The following is a 17,166-nucleotide window of genomic DNA, read 5'->3' as shown; positions in this document are numbered from 1 at the left end:
TTAGGGTGTCTTTCTCTAACAGTCATGATTTTAACCTTCGTTTACCTATTATGTCTGTTTGTTTTGTTAACACATCGTTGGCATTTAATGGAATTTGATGCGACTGACATACCAGTAAAAGGATGCGCTAGCTAAAAACCAGGTTTAATCAACCATTTTTTATATACGAAAATATAAGCAAGTCAGGTATATGAGAGATGTTTTCAATTCGTTTGATGTGTTTGAGCTTTAGATTTTGCCATTTGAGAAGAGACCTGTTGTTTTAAATTTTTCAGTTGAGTTTTTTTTTTTTTTTTTTGGTAAGTTTACCTTTCACAGGTTATATAAGCTGCTGGATGCTCTAAGAAGCCTGTGTCGCTCGTTTGTATTAAATGTTTTGGAAATCATGTAAAATAAAGGTTATTGTCATGAACATGTACTATTCCTGAGGTACGAATTTCATTTGAGGAAAATGTATGTAAATAAGTCAATGCTATTAATGAATCTCATTTTATATGTTTATTATATAGATTATTACATTGATACAAGTGGATTATCGGATTTATCCAATCGAGATAGTTAAATTATCAATTTTAAAGTCCGAGCCTCGGCGTTACTATGTCACCTTTGACTCAGCCAGTCATCTTCTGAGATCACCGACAACCACACGTTGAAAGAAACTAAAATAAAAAATTATACAAGACTTGTAAAGGCCAGAGGCTCATGACTTGGTACAGGCGCAAAATGCGGCGGGGTTAAACATGTTTATGAGATATCAACCCTCTCCCTCTCCCTCTAGCCAATGTAGAAAAGTAAAAGCATAAAATTAGACATGTTCATCATAAGCCGATACCGAAACCGATACCGATACCGAAACCGATATCGATACCGAAACCAAAAATAGTAATGAAGTAAATGGTAAAAATTTATAATGTTTAATTCCTTTATATTGAGTGACATTTGAATACAGTAGATGGAACATAACTTCAATTCAATAATTTACATATTTCTATCCAAAAAATAAAGTTAAATTCAACAAGTATTAAATGCACTATTACAAGTTATATACAATTGAAATGTGGATACACATTTATTAATTGTGTTAATTAATCATTAAGTATAAAACTTTCGTCCAAGGGAATGAACTGTATAAAGACAAACATTTTTATGTCATTATAAATAAACAAAATTCTTAACATTCAAGTTTCTTCCTCGGTTCATTTATCTATCAACAGAACATAATTTTAATGAAGTATGTTTGATTCTCATGAGAGCGCTAAGCAAAATAAGTCAGAAGAATGAAGAAATGGTACTCTTAAGCTGGCAAAATAACTTCTAAAGATTTTTGATTTGTTAACATACATTTGAACATTGGCAAATGGTTTTGATGTTTGATGTTAGCAATACTTCTGTTCACCAAGCTATCCATGAAATTGAATTAATTCTTCATTAATCGTTAACATCAATGATAACATGGCATTCATCTGAGGAATTGGAATATTTAAAAGGTTATTGGCCAGAATTGGAAGAGTCAGTTAGATATATTGATAGCACCTCCAATAGAATAAATCTCCAAACCAAATTCCAGGCATTAGAAAAGAACTATGTCAATTGGACATGCTTTGATACTATTTATGCACTTGAATTTTTACTTGATAACATTTTTGTTCGCTTTGGAGATTCCGTATATCGTCAAGTTATTGGAATTCCAATGGGGACTAACTGTGCACCACTTATTGCGGACCTGTTTTTGTATTGTTATGAGTTACAATTTATGACTAAAATTAGCAAAGACCCATCAAAACAACATTTGATACAAAAATTTAACAATACTTTTAGATATTTGGATGATATATTGGCTCTAAATAATGACGACTTCAGTATGTATACTAAAGAAATTTATCCTGTAGAACTTACTTTAAATAAAGCTAATGATAACAATGACCACTGCCCTTTCCTCGATCTTGATATCTATATCATAAACGGGAAGCTTAATACAAAAATTTATGATAAAAGAGATGATTTTTCATTTCCTATTGTTAATTATCCATTTTTAGATGGTGACGTTCCCTTGTCACCATCTTATGGTGTTTATATATCTCAACTTGTACGATTCGCTCGTGTATGTAACAATGTATTAGATTTTAGCGAGAGAAATTTATGTATTACTGAAAAATTATTACACCAGGGTTTTCGATATCACAAACTGGTCAAAACATTTACTAAATTTTATCACCGGTATAAGGAAATAATTCGTAAATATAACTCAACATGCAGACATCTTATACGTTCAGGTATTTCACATCCAAAATTTTATGGAAATATTCTTTATAAAGCACAAAAATGTCAGTATTCTCCTCAGAAACTAACAAAACCTTTAAATAGACTTATTAAAAGGGGATATAGTTACGATACTGTTGTCAGGTCATTAAAGATTGCATATTTTGGCTTTAACATTGATTCACTGATAGGGTCTTTGCATCGGAACTAAACACATTTATTTCTAAAAAAACAGTTGTTGGCATGACACGGGTTATGTTCTTCTCATATATTTTATGATAGTATGATACTAAACCCCTAACGGGAGGGATTGTACCTGATATTCATATGATGAAGACATAATCTTTCAATCAGTTTAATTGAGGTCTGGAGCTGGCATGTCAGTTAACTGCTAGTAGTCTGTTGTTATTTATGTATTATTGTCATTTTATTTATTTTCTTTTGTTACATCTTTTGATATCAGACTCGGACTTCTCTTGAACTGAATTTTAATGTGCGTATTGTTATTCTTTTACTTTTCTACATTGGCTAGAGGTATAGGGGGAGGGTTGAGATCTCATAAACATGTTTAACCCCGCCGCAATTTTGCGCCTGTCCCAAGTCAGGAGCCTCTGGCCTTTGTTAGTCTTGTATGATTTTAAATTTTAGTTTCTTGTGTATAATTCGGAGTTTAGTATGACGTCCATTATCACTGTACTATTATGCATATTTTAGGGGCCAGCTGAAGGACACCTACGGGTGCGGGAATTCTCGCTACATTGAAGACCCATTGGTTGCCTTCGGCTGTTGTTTGCTCTATGGTCGGGTGGTTGTCGCTTTGACATATTCACCATTTCCTTTCTCAATTTTATTGTTTTATAGTGGACATGTTCATTGATTCGCTGTATTCATATGTAAATCATAATAGACACTGTTAAGAAAATAATATACATTAATTCTGGTTTCCTAGGTCTTCACAATGACTCGATGACTTATAGATTGATAGATGCGATCGGTCCACACGATATATTACTGTTTGCTCGTGAATGTTACTTAGTTGTCGATACCCTATACCCATCTGAACATCCTATTGCGACACCATATACTGTAAGGCAATAAAAAATGCAATAATCCGCTTTCACGTCTGGCGTACTAAATTATAATCCTGGTACCTTTGATAACTATTTACACCACTGGATCGATGCCATTGCTGTTGGACGTTTCGTCCCCGAGGGTATCACCAACCCAGTCAATATCGTGGTCATTTTTATTAATTTCAACAGAATTAATTGATCTTGTTTCTAGTCAGGAATATGAAGGTTTTTCATTAGTTTCACTGATTACTTATTTAGTTTATCAAGTTTTAAGATGTTCGCTTCTCTTGTTTTTGAAATTATGCTAGATTTTCGGAATCCTCTGGTTTTATCTATGAAGTGCCATTAATAAAATTCCCCCACTAACCCCTACTTTTCTTTTCATAATTGCATTACATGTAGTTCAAAACCAGTATTTTTAAATCCAAGAAAATCCTATTATTTTTATTTCATTTTTTTTCAAAGAAAAATGATGCCAATGTAAATGAATGAAAAGACCACAAAGAATCATTTCCCGCCATGATTTTGATAGACTGTATCTAGAAAACAAGCACACGGACCCTTCTTGTTTTTTTTCTACATTTTTAGTTTTTATATTCATATTCTATTAATTTAAATCAAACTTTTAAAAAGCTTATTATTTTGAAACAGAGAGGCTGACTTTTATACAATTTTCATAATAGTCGTTATTTATGTTCATACCTTAGTTTTATTCTACTGATTTTCAATGAAGCTTATTTACATTGAATTCTTTTTACAGCCAAATATTTGTATGTGTGGACTGGAGCAAATGATATAGATAAGGATGGGAACTATACATTTGCAGTAGAAAATGGTCCATTTTCATTAAATCATCTCCCATTTGGTCAGGGTAAATTTTATGATAATTAGCAAAAACATATACACCATACGTGGATGAGACAGCAAATAAACAACACAAACAAGAAGCGTCATCTACAGGACAGTACATGGTATCAAACAATATATGTGTAAAAAAAAAATAAACCATTATAGGTCAAAGTGCTGTCTTCAGCACGGAGCTTTCAATCACTCCGAACAACATGCAATACAGTTTGTGTTCGACTAACAGGTTTGAAATACGATCGTTTTGTTTATTTATTTTTTAACGTTTTTTCTAATACAATAAAAAACAATCAGAATAGAAATTGTCCCCATTGTGTTATTTAATACGAAATACGAAATAAATATTCGGTTATTTATTTCAGTCAATACTGTTGCAAATTCGCCCTGTGGTGTGAGATTATATGCCATCGTCGGTTTTTCCTGGTATTGGCAAATTGTAACCTGTAGCTATTATTCTCACTACTACATATGCGAGTACAAACTGGTAAATATACCCTTGGTTTAGCTTGGTTCCATTACAGTATTAATATATAACTTCAACATCATCATGAAAAAAATACAATACATGTCACAGACAGGTTACAATCGCCTGGCATTCGATACTAATATATAATGATTTATTTGTCAATAAAGTATTGATACTTGTACTGGCCAGACCAGCAAGTTTAAGTAAGATGACTACAATTTCACTACCAATTCAAATGGTGAAAATCTGAAAATACAAATATAAATCATTTTACAATGTGTTCAATGATAATTTAAGTCCATTAAAAATACGGATAAACAGTTCAAAGATATATAAAGCTGTTAATGTTTTTTATAATTATAATAAATAGATGAAAATTGTGTAATCGCAAATACGAACAGTTTGAACGGTTAAATGATCATAGTTTCTTTACAACATAGGAAAATATATTAAAACAGTTCATCGTTAATGTAAAGACATACTTTGCATGTTTTTAAAGTAACTCACGCTGTGGTTTGCCACGAATTGTTCCTTTGGACAACGTGTCCTCTGAATGTTCCTTGCAGTTGTGCACACGACCTGCTGAGCTGTTTGTTTTCGTCACTCAGAAGAGAGGGGAAAGTAACATAGGTTCCTACACTGTTCTGTATAAAAATCCTAAAACTTGAAGTGATGTACGTAATGAAGCATAAACATTGATTTCATGAAGAACAAATGATGAATGAGTTATAGAACACTCCCCGTCTGTGGTCTATCTGACATCACTATTCCATTATTAATACAAAAATAATTAATATATAACGACAGTCCAAAGTTCCACTTAAATGAACTAAGAAGTAATACAACGGGACCTAGGTATTTGACCACTTCTATCCTAGACAAGGCGGTCTTTCCGACGAGATCGTGCCAATTTAAAATCTAGTTTCATGGCTGTAGTTCTGATGATGAATCTCCTTTCGACATCGATATGCAATCCAACGAGGACCTCTTGCAAAACGGACACTTTCTGTTACGGTTACGGCATACAGTAGACCAGTCGATGCCATGTTCCTTTTCTCTGTGACTTAAGTCAGAATTTTCCATTCTATTTGTCTTTTGTCCTTGCATATCGAAAGGCGAATTGAAGCTGTATTTGGGATATGAATGTTTTCGGATGTACTTTGTTTTGTCGGTGTTCACTTTTTGTGGTGTTGCTTCTGAAATGAACATTTTGGTTTCTGAAAATCTGGCGATCGAAGTTGCTGATTTCGTTTTCGGTTGCCCATGTAAACGGGGATAATGTTTATCAGTTTGAATTCCTTTGACTGGGCATTTGTTTTGTAACACTCAGGTAATGTCTTTGTATGTGGCTTCACAACACTGTAAGTTGGATTTGTTTCCTTTGTAGTGAGTTCAGGTGAACATGTTGCTTATCGGAGCGTATTTCACCAACGATAATCAAACCCATGTTTAACTTTTTCATAAATGTTTCCCGTGGTGGTCCTAGCATTGAACAAGGACGTGATGTGCCTCTATTAAGTTTCTTCCAATGAACAGTTAGGATTTTGCATTTTCCATTAATCGAAAGACTATTTTTTTGCTGTTATTGCAAGTGTTGATATTGCAGTATATCTTCAGGTGTAGCAATTTCGTTCTGATCGTTCAGGCAGATTGAATCTAGTATTGAAGAATTCAGGAGCGGGGAGAGAACGGTTGCTTTGGTCGTCAATAATTGCATACATGCGAATTACTTTGTCCTGATTATTTTCGTGAAAGATACTCTCAATTATCTTGGCACAAGATTTACTACTGTTGCCATCTTTGCAGATATATTTGCAAGTTGAATTACCAGAGGTTAGCTTGGTTTCAGCTAACTAAAGTTGCTCTCCGACGTAGGGTGTATCAATAAGCTCCCCTCCGTCGACTGATGAAGGCGTTGAAGGCGGTGCACCTTTAGGTCACTCCATTTGTGTGTAATGCAGTGATGTGTTTTAACTTCCGAATTCATTGCAACTGATAATTGCGTTGCAATCACGATTTCTGTGCATAGTCAAATCACAACATTTGTAACATAGATTGTTTTACCTCAACAGTTTCTTGTGTTCCTCGATTGATTTGGCACGGAACGGTCGGTGTTCGTTTGATGTATGCTTTGTATTATGCAAAATGCAACGACTTTGTTGTTCACTGATGTCTCCAGGTTGCTGATCAATTGCTGGCTTATGCACATAGAGGTTAGAATATGTGTGAGGTGTGAACTTTGGCGCAGCGTCTTTTGTACTTGGTGTGACTCTTGACCCAAAAATGAACCCATGATCGTTCTTAATTTTGTTAATTTCCCTGATGAACACAGAGAATTCTGTGAAAAGTGAAAAGGCAACTTCATATTAGACTTGTATCTTGAAGCACTTGTTATCCTCTTTTCTCGGAGTCCGTATAGCAATTTTTCCACAATATGATGTATCATGGCGAAGAGTCGAAATAAGCACGCAAACATCCTAGCATGGGATTTTCCTTGTGATATTCTATTTCTGATAGAATATCAGGCAAGTTATATAGACGTGCGCTATCTCTGTTCATCAACGTAGGAAAATAAGCAAGTTTGCTTGTAAGAGAAGCCTCCAACATTTCTGGAGCACCATATCGCTCATCTAGTCTCTGCCATAGCCTTTGTAGGCCTCTTGTTGGTTGTTGATGTTTGATGCCCTAATTCTCATGGCAGGTTTGGCAGACTCTGACCTCAGCCACTTAATCCGTAGGTTTTGTTCCGAGTTCGAAACTTGTAATTTGTCTATGACGTTTTTAAAGCTTGCTTTCTATGTACGGAAGGATTCTGTACGGTCGTTAAAGTTTGTTTACCTGGAACACAACAGGTCCTTACGTAGTAGAAATATCCGACGTTGGATTGACTATTGCTGGGGGGAACTCTTCTATTACGCCTTGTTATTGGTGTTCAGCAGGGAACTCAACTGAAAGGCTTAGTTGTTGTATGCCGGTAACTTTTCCCAGATCTGGGATTATTATAACTTCCGGTGACTTAGTATCAGAAGGCAAGACAGCAGATGTCTGTGACGGCAAGTTCAGTGCCACAAATGGCACGAACGCTGGTGCTTCATGATTCAGCTCAATCTTAATAGGAATTCGTTTTATCTTTTGAGGTCATGTTACTTCCTGTACAGTACGTGGTACATAATTTTTATTGACGAAATCTTGAACACGCTGGAGTGGGTCCTCTGTTTCGTCAGAAAGATTGCTAAATGCTTGGCTGCCATCGTATTTCAGGATACGAGCCGCGTCTTCTGTGGCTTCAGTCTCACTCTGTGCTTTGAGGAGGTTCAAATTGGCCTTTAGTTCAACCTTTTCCCGACTTACTCTTGCTGCCTCTTGTTCTAGACTCTTCTTTCATTTGAACTGCTTTACGTACGGCTACTTGTTTCATTTGAACTTTTTTACGTAAAGCTTCTTGTTCTCCTTGAATGGCTTGTTGCTCCATTTCGGCTTTGGTTTCAGTTTGTCTGATCAGAGCCTGTTCCTCTTATAATGCCCTCTGTTTAATGATCAATGCATGTTTTTCAGCAAAGGCTATTTTTAACTTAGCAGCTTCTGCATTGGCACGCTTCCTCAGTACAAGGCTTGACATATCGGAGGCATTTGAACTTCCGCTATAAGAATTTTGCTTAACCATAGATGTTCCAGTTTTGGTGAATTTAGCCTTTGTTAGTGCGAGGCGATGCTCGCGTAGGGTTTCCATAGCCAGGTCTATTTTAGACAGTCAAATTTATGAGGATTGATTACATATGTGTCTATGTTCTTAAGACTTTCAGACGTTCTGGTCTTCTTCAAAAAGTTCAGGTACTCATCTGTGCGCTTGCGGTAATGAGTACAGGCTTGTAAGATTTTGTTATCTGCCGTAAGCAATTGTTGGAGCTCGTTAATAGGAGTGGTCATTTCTAATAACTGCAATTCTAAATCTGACCGAAGGGCCTCTAATTCCTCACTTGTCATGTTTCTCTGTGAATGCTTCATGTCCTTTTCAGTGAGATCAAGCATTCGCTTGGACTCGGGATTATCATCTAACTGTGTTGTATTAGATGGATTTTCTAATAGTTCTTTAGAAACATCTCCCTCTGGGAGTTGAACCTCGTCTTGCTGTTCCACGTGAATGGGATCCATTATGACTCAACGTTGTTGGGTTACTGCCTAGTACACACAAGTTATGTAGTCCACTGCCAGTGTATAGTTATGAATGTTGCTACGTCGTTGTTCCTTTTCTGGATATATAAAGACAGGTGGTCGTCAATTTACTAGCAGGAAACGTTGTCGTTGAAACTATGTTATGGGTCGGCTGACTGTCGTGGAGTGGCGTACAATATCCAAGAAAAACAACAGGCAAGTTGTAGCTTTTTCACTGTACTGGCCGGACCAGCGAGTTTAACCTAGATGACTGGGTTTATGTAAAGATAAAACCGCCAGGAGCTCCCATTTATTTAACTACCAAACCTAATGGTGAAACTCTGAAAATACAAATATAAATACAATTTAACAATGTGTTCAATGATAATTAATCAAAGTCCATTAAAAATACGGATCAACAGTTTTCAGATATATAAAGCTGTTAATTTTCTTTATAATAATAAATAGATGAATATTCTTGCACACGTCGGTTTCTGTCTGAATTAAATTGTGTAACAGCAAATACGAACAGTTTGAACGGTTAATTGTTCATAGTTTCTTTATAACATAGGAAAATATATTAAAACAGTTCATCTCTGATGTAAAGACAGCTTTGCAATGTTTTAAAAGTAACTCACGCTGTAGTTAACAAGGAATTGTTCCTTTGGACAACGTGTCCTCTGAATTTGCCTTGCAGTTGTGCACACGGCCTACAGGGCCGTAACTAGCCTATTTTAATAGTGAGGCAAAATATATTTGCCGAGCGGAAAAGCGGAGCGAGGCGAAACATTTTGGTGAGGGGTCTTGGGGCCGATCAAGGCCCAAGAAGCTTTGATAAATTGATCAGAGCTTGATTGATATTTTTTATAGATTATTTGATACTGGGAAATTGGTGGTCCTACTTTAATTCAAATCATGTCAGCTATCTAGACAATTGTATCTGCAAGCCAGTTTTGTATTCTTTGATATCAAGTTCAATTCTCCATGCAGACACGGACATTTTTTTCTGTGTCCAGTATCATCGTATATTCTTTCTCGCATGTCTGGACATCGGTGGACAGGCAACATTGCAAAACCACACGTTTACAAATGAAAATCATCACTCAGACTATAGTCATACAGAAGGGGAAAAAAACCCGAGACAAAGAAGTACAAACAATAGACCTTTAACTCTGAAAACTGAAAGTAAAATAGAAACATTGATCACAAAAAACCTGCAGGGGCGACATGATGTCATAAGAGAGTCAAGAGAACTTGCTTCTTGCAAGACACTTTCCGTGAAAACAATTTGATATGAAGATAATATTTTGTTTCATTTTTTTTTTAAATTTCAAACATGAGGCATTAGCCTCATTTGCCTTAATGTAGTTATGGCCCTGGCCTGCCGAGCAGTTTTCGTCACTCAGAATAGAGGGGAAAGTAACACGGGATCCAACACTATCCTGTATAAAAACTCCCAAAACTGGAGCACATAAAGTGATGTACGCAATGACAAATAAACAATATAAAATATTGATCACATGAAGTACAAATGATGAATGAGTTCCAGAGCAGTACTCTTATTCGTACAAGTGGTAATTGCCGAAACCCCTGGTTAAGATGAACCTACTTAAGCCGTTCGGCCACCACGATACGCAATAGAAGTAAATATAATAAATATTTTGGTAACATTGTTTAGAAAATTAATAATTTGATAAATATCACTCTTTTTATTATATATTTACTGACATATCGTGACTATTTAAACTAACAATTGACTATCAGTTTTCCCGTTTTCTCTGAGAAAATATTGAAGCAATAAGGCTGTTCAATTTAAGTTTTTACATTCCTATGATTATAAATTTACTGACATATCGTCAAGTTTGATTATCTTAAACTAACAATTGACAATCAGTTTTCCCGTTATCTTTGATAAAATTTTGAAGCCAAAGGCTGTTCAATTTAACTTTTTACTTTGCAAAAATGTACTGATGGGAGTTTATCGCTGCATTGAAGATTGCTTATTGTCATCTCTGGTATTTTAAAGTAGATACGTGGTATACCGCCATCTTGGATTGTACAATCATAGTACAAAATCGGTCTAGTTATTTGGCCAAATCTGCAAATTTGGAGATAGATTTACAATTTAATGGTTAAGAATGTTTCTTTATATCAAGAACACTTGTTAATTTATTGTATTATTTAAAATATTTTAAGAAATATCTATTTTTTTGGTTTTGAAAATCATTTTTTTTTCAAATGAGCCATATAAGAGGAGATAACTATGCAAACATGTATTGATGGGAGTTTAACGCTGCATTGAAGATTGCTTATTGTGATCTCTGGTATTTTAAATTGATGATATTGGATACAATCAAATCAATACTATACTCCATTCCGTTTATTATCCCATATGGAAGCAAAAGGTGCTTCTCTATTTGCAATCTTTTGTTATGGTATGTTTCCTTTTCTTAGAAAATTTAAAATCAAAATATATATGTGGGTGAATTGACGTGAACCAATTAAATTTCTTGATAGTGAAAGGCGAACAAATTGAACTCATTTTCATTAGATCACTGAACCAGCAAACAAGAGTACCAGATACTATTAGTTATGTTCCTTATAATTAAACCCACGCTTAAAACAAAATGGGAGTCTACTATTTCACCTCTGTCTGTTCGTCCGACCATCCATCCATCCGTCAGTCCGTCCGTCCAATAGATATCTTTCTCAGGAACTACAATACTAGGATTTCTACAGTTTGGTTTCATGGTTTATATAAGTCAGTTATATCGTGTGATTGGTTTTAAGATTCATCCCTCAACAACTTCCTGTTTACCGATAAACTCATCATAGATATCAGGATTAAAATTTTATATTTACGCCAGACGACGAGCACTTGTAACATTTTACTCATGGTAGACAAATTGAAAATTGTCATCACGCTTTTCTTATGAATTGCAACAAAATGATTTCTGGTATTTGGTTTCAGGGTTATTATAAGTCAGTTATACTGTGGTGTGCGTTTCATCACTTAACAACTTCCTGTTTGACGTATGTTTGTTGCAGGCGGGGGTATCATTAGTGAGCAATAGCGCACATAATCACTTGTTGACAAGCATTTTCTAACCTGTACAAATATATATCATGTGATCTCCATTTTAATCATATAGTAGTGATTTGTATGTGTCTGTTTATTTATAGTATTGTGTTTTTCAGAGAGTTTGTGCATAGAGAGGATGCATGCCATTGCAGTACTTGATAAAATAAAATCATTCAAGCAGATTTTTCTTTTCTTTGAAAAATGAAATGGAAAGGATATATCAATGCAAAATGAACAAAACAAAAAGAATCAATTATGAGAGTATCAGCTTCTTTTCCACCATGGCATTGGTTGGTATGATCATGCCATGCCATGCAGTTATGAGTGTTTTAATAGTACGTCGAATTCGTCTTGATATCAATAAGTTTGACCTAAATTAGTGTGGCACGTTTAATTTTCATTACATTTGGCAACAAATTTAATTTGACACTTTGTCAAAAGTAAGAATAAAAATCCGAAAAGCTTGATATTTATCAATGGTACCAAACCTATGATTTTATACGATAGATGCACGTTTCGTCTACATCAGACTCATCAGTGACGTTCAGATAAAAAAAAGTTTGAAAGCCAAACAAGTACTAAGTTGGAGAGCATTGAGGATTCAAATTTCCAAATTGTTATGCCAAATACCACAGAGGTTATCTATGGCATGTATGCCTAGGCTGAAACAAATCCTTAGTATTTTGAAAAGGTGAAACTCTTGTAAATATGAAATTTTTAAAAATGACCCTGTAAGTGATATTATCGTCAACACTGAAGTGCTGACTACTGAGCTGATGATACCCTCGGGGACGAATTATCAACCAGCGAACCACACACTTTCTCGAGAAAAAAAATCATTTGATATGTAGCAGCTTGACAAACACTAGTTTTGATCATCGAGAAGCTTAATATATCTTTATCAATTAAACGTTCAGCTGATTTTACATAGTTATCTCCCCGTAGTGTTTCATGTATATACCACCTTAATCGAGGAGAAAATTAAAGAATTGTGACCGCGACGATAGCATATATTCGTAATCAATGTTTACACTAATATTCTAAAAGGAGAAATTTAGCCATGATTGCAATTGCAATGCTTTCAAAATTAAGTTTAAAATCATGAAAAAAATAAATACTTGATAACATTAAAAGCATGATTTTCATAGTTAAGAGGACTGACAAGATGCGTAGGAAATCGTTTAATGACCTCTTCAAGCTGTCGCAAATTTTCGTTGTTCTCGAATATAAACCCTTTTCTAAATTGCATATTTGTTTTTATGTTATTAAGATTTTTATTAATAAAATACATTCATTGATTTAGTTTTATATATAATATTTCTTAAAACAAAAAGAAGAACCGATAACTCTAGAAACATAAAGAAATGTAAATAATAATATTTATGAAAACCTACCTGGGACCGCTTAAATGAGGATGAGACACCCTGGTCTTTCAATGTCCATAAAATTCAGAATAAGGTCACCTTCGATATCTATGGAGGGCTAAGATTGTCACTTTTCAGCAAAAAATTGTCGAAGAACTTCCTTGGACCGCTTAAATAAGAGTGAGACACCCTGGTCTTTCAATGTCCATAAAATTCTACTAAATCATAGACTCTGTGTATATAAAGGTTGTATTAGAAAGATTTCTCAGAATAATGTCATCTTCGATATCAATGGAGAGCTTAGATTGTCACTTTTCAGCTAAAAATTGTCGAAATTTCAGGACAAAGGGCACAGGGCAATGGTGAGAGCCCCTGATATCTCACTATTTCTAATATTATGCAGACATTTAGTCAATAGGGAGATACACACGTGACTAAAAAGAATTTGGGTACACTTTCTGTCTTCCATGTTGACGGAGCGCCCAAAGTGCCAGTTGGATATTCAAAATATATTACGAAGAACTATCTAGGACCGCTGAAATGAGGGTGAGACACCCCTGGTCTTTCAATGTCCATAAAATTAACTAAATCATAGACTCTGTGCATATAAAGGTTGTATTAGAAGGATTTCCCAGAATAATGTCATCTTCGATATATATGGAGGGCTAAATTGTCACTTTTCAGCTAAAAATTGTCGAAATTTCAGGACAAAGGGCACAGGGCAATGATGAGAGCCCCCTGATACCTCAATCTTTCTAATATTATGCAGACATTTAGTCAATAGGTAGATACACGCCTGATTAAAAGGAATTTGGGTACACTTCCTGTCTTTCATGTTTACGGAACTCCCAAATTGCCAGTTGGATAATTTAAAATAAATAGCGAATAACTACCTGGGACCGCTTACATGAGGGTGAGACACCCCTGGTCTTTCACTGTCCATAAAATTCCACTAAATCATATACGCTGTGTATATAAAGATTGTTTCAGAAGGATTTCCCAGAATAATGTCATCTTCGATATCTAAGCCATCCGTAGATATCAAAAATGATGTTATTCTGGAAAATCCTTCTAAGACAATCTTTTTATATACATTTGTAAATGGTCTATGATTAGTTGAAATGTATTGAAAGACTAGGCGGTCTCACCCTCTATTAAACGGTCTCAGGTAGGTTTTTGCTATATATTTTGAATATCCAACTGCCACTTTGGATGCTCCGTAAACATAGAAGACAGAAAATGTACCCAAATTCCTTTTAATCACTTTTGTATCTACCTATTAACTAAATGTCTGCATAATATTAGAAAGATTGAGAGATCAGGGAACTCTCGTCATTGCCCTGTGCCCTTTGTCCTAAAATTTTGACATTTTCACCTGAAAAGTGACAATCTAAGCCCTCCGTAGATATATAAAATGACGTTATTCTAAAAAATGCCTTCTAAGACAATCTTTATATATAAATAATATATGATGTAGTTGAGTTGTATGGACATTGAAAGACCAGTGGAGGTCTCACCCTCATTTAAGCGGTATCAGGTAGGTTTTTCCTATATATTTTGAATATCCAACTGGCAATTTGGGAGTTCCGTAAACATGGAAGACAGGAAGTGTACCCACATTTCTTAAAGTCGTGTGTGACCTTACTATTGACTAAATGTCTGCATAATATAGAAAGATTGAGAGATCAAGGGGCTCTCGTCATTGCCCTGTGCCCTTTGTCTTAAAATTTTCACAAATTTTACCTGAAAAGTGACAATTTAAGCCCTCCGTAGATATAGAAAATTACCTTTTTTCTGGAAAATCCTTCTAAGACAATCTTTATATATATTAATAGTCTATGATTAAGTTGAATTGTATGGACATTGAAAGACGAGGGGGTCTCACCCTCATTTAAGCGGTCTAAGGTAGGTTTTTCCTATCTATTTTGAATATCCAACTGGCACTTTGGGTGCTCATTGAACATGGAAGACAGGAAGTGTACCCACATTTCTTTAGTCGTGTTTGTATCTACCTATTGACTAATTGTCTGCATAATATTAGAAATATTGAGATATTTGGGGGTTCTCGTTATTGCTCTGTGCCCTTTGTCCTAAAATGTTGGCAAATTTCACCTGAAAAGTGACAATCTAAGCACTCCTTAGATTTCGAAGATGACGTTATTCTGGAAAATCCTTATATATATATATAAATAGTCTATAATTCAGTTGAATTTTTTTGACATTGAAAGACCAGAGGGGTCTCACCCTCTATTAAACGGTCTCAGGTAGGTTTTTGCTATATATTTTGAATATCCAACTGGCACTTTGGGTGCTCCGTGAACATATAAGACAGGAAGTTTACCCAAATTCCTTTTAATCACGTTTGTATCTACCTATTAACTAAATGTCTGCACAGTATTAGAAAGATTTAGAGAGCAGGGAGCTCTCGTCATTGTCCTGTGCTCTTTGTCTTAAAATTTTGATAAATTTTACCTGAAAAGTGACAATCTAAGCCATCCGTAGATATAGAAGAAGACGTTATTCTGGAAAATCCTTCTAAGACAATCTTTATATATAAATAGTCTATGATTTGTTCAAATTGTATGGACATTAAAAGACCAGGGGGGATCTCACTCTCATTTAAGCGGTCTCAGGTAGGTTTTCACTATATCTTTTTTGGGCGCTCCATAAATTTTTCTATTTCTATTTTTATTTCAAAATGTTACTTATTATATTTATAGGTTTTTCTTTTTGTTTTAAGAAATATATAATGATGCAAAAATGCGTGATATTTAAAGATAATATTTATTAATAAATTACATAAAAAAGTTTTGTTGGATAATGGAAAAATGCACACAAGTTCAAAAGAATATTTATCATTTAATTGTAAAATTAAATGACAGAAAAAATTAACGTAAATAAAACAAATTAAAGAAAGTTAAACTAGTTTATAGAACAATTTCCTAAAAATATAAATGTAAGTGTTTAATCTTTTTAGCATATTTGATAACGTTGTCCCAAAAATGTCCCCCAGCTAATTGATAAATGTGTCAGCTTCGAAGGCATAAACATAATTGTATATACTTTTAAAATTAATAGACTTGAACAATTAAGATTAAGTAATTTTGCCTTTAACTGACAAAGTCCATTGTTTATTAAAAGAGATCAGAAAAAGCTATTGTATTGAGTAACCAAATATTACGTGTCAAATCTAAGTCCAATCTGCTATATAAAGTCGTGCAAAACTATTTGGTTCATTAGATTGTGAACAAGAATAAAATGTAGTTAGCAGACTGGATTGTCTTTTAAAGGTTAGTAAATCTGTAAATTTGTTTAATAGGGTGTTTTAATAAATTTACCGTGCTGAAGTACGTCCATTATTCATAGTTCATTATTCAAAATTCAATAATGAATAATGAAATAGTTCACTATTCACTATTCAATGTTTAAAAAATGAATAATGAATAATGAAATAGATTATATTTCATTATTCAGCTTGAAGCGGTGAATAATGAAATAAAAACTTAAAAGAAAAAATAGATAAAATCACTCTTTAAATTTTATTTTATATATTTATCTAGTTCCTAGGATCCTAGTCCGGAGGATAAACTAGTGGGTTTTTCTAACTATATATATTTTTAACAGGAATTCCTTGGTTTAATGTATGGACGACCTGAATACCAAAACGTATTTTTTCAAAATTGAAATACTCTAACGTGGTCTTTCTTTTTTTAGTTTTCACTGGACCTTTGCTATTCTCCATCCTTTAAATAAAATATATAGATAAAACAAGTCGATTGTGCCGCAATGACCATTAGGGGTTACGGAGTTAAATGCTAAAATACGCGTGAAAATTAAGAAATAGCCAATTTTGAATAATGAAATGGATATTTTGAATAATGGAATGGACTGTTGCGACCCATTAGC

Source organism: Mytilus galloprovincialis, chromosome 12 (genome assembly GCF_965363235.1).
Source record: "Mytilus galloprovincialis chromosome 12, xbMytGall1.hap1.1, whole genome shotgun sequence".
Classification (NCBI taxonomy): domain Eukaryota; kingdom Metazoa; phylum Mollusca; class Bivalvia; order Mytilida; family Mytilidae; genus Mytilus; species Mytilus galloprovincialis.
Note: the sequence above shows the minus strand (reverse complement) of the source record.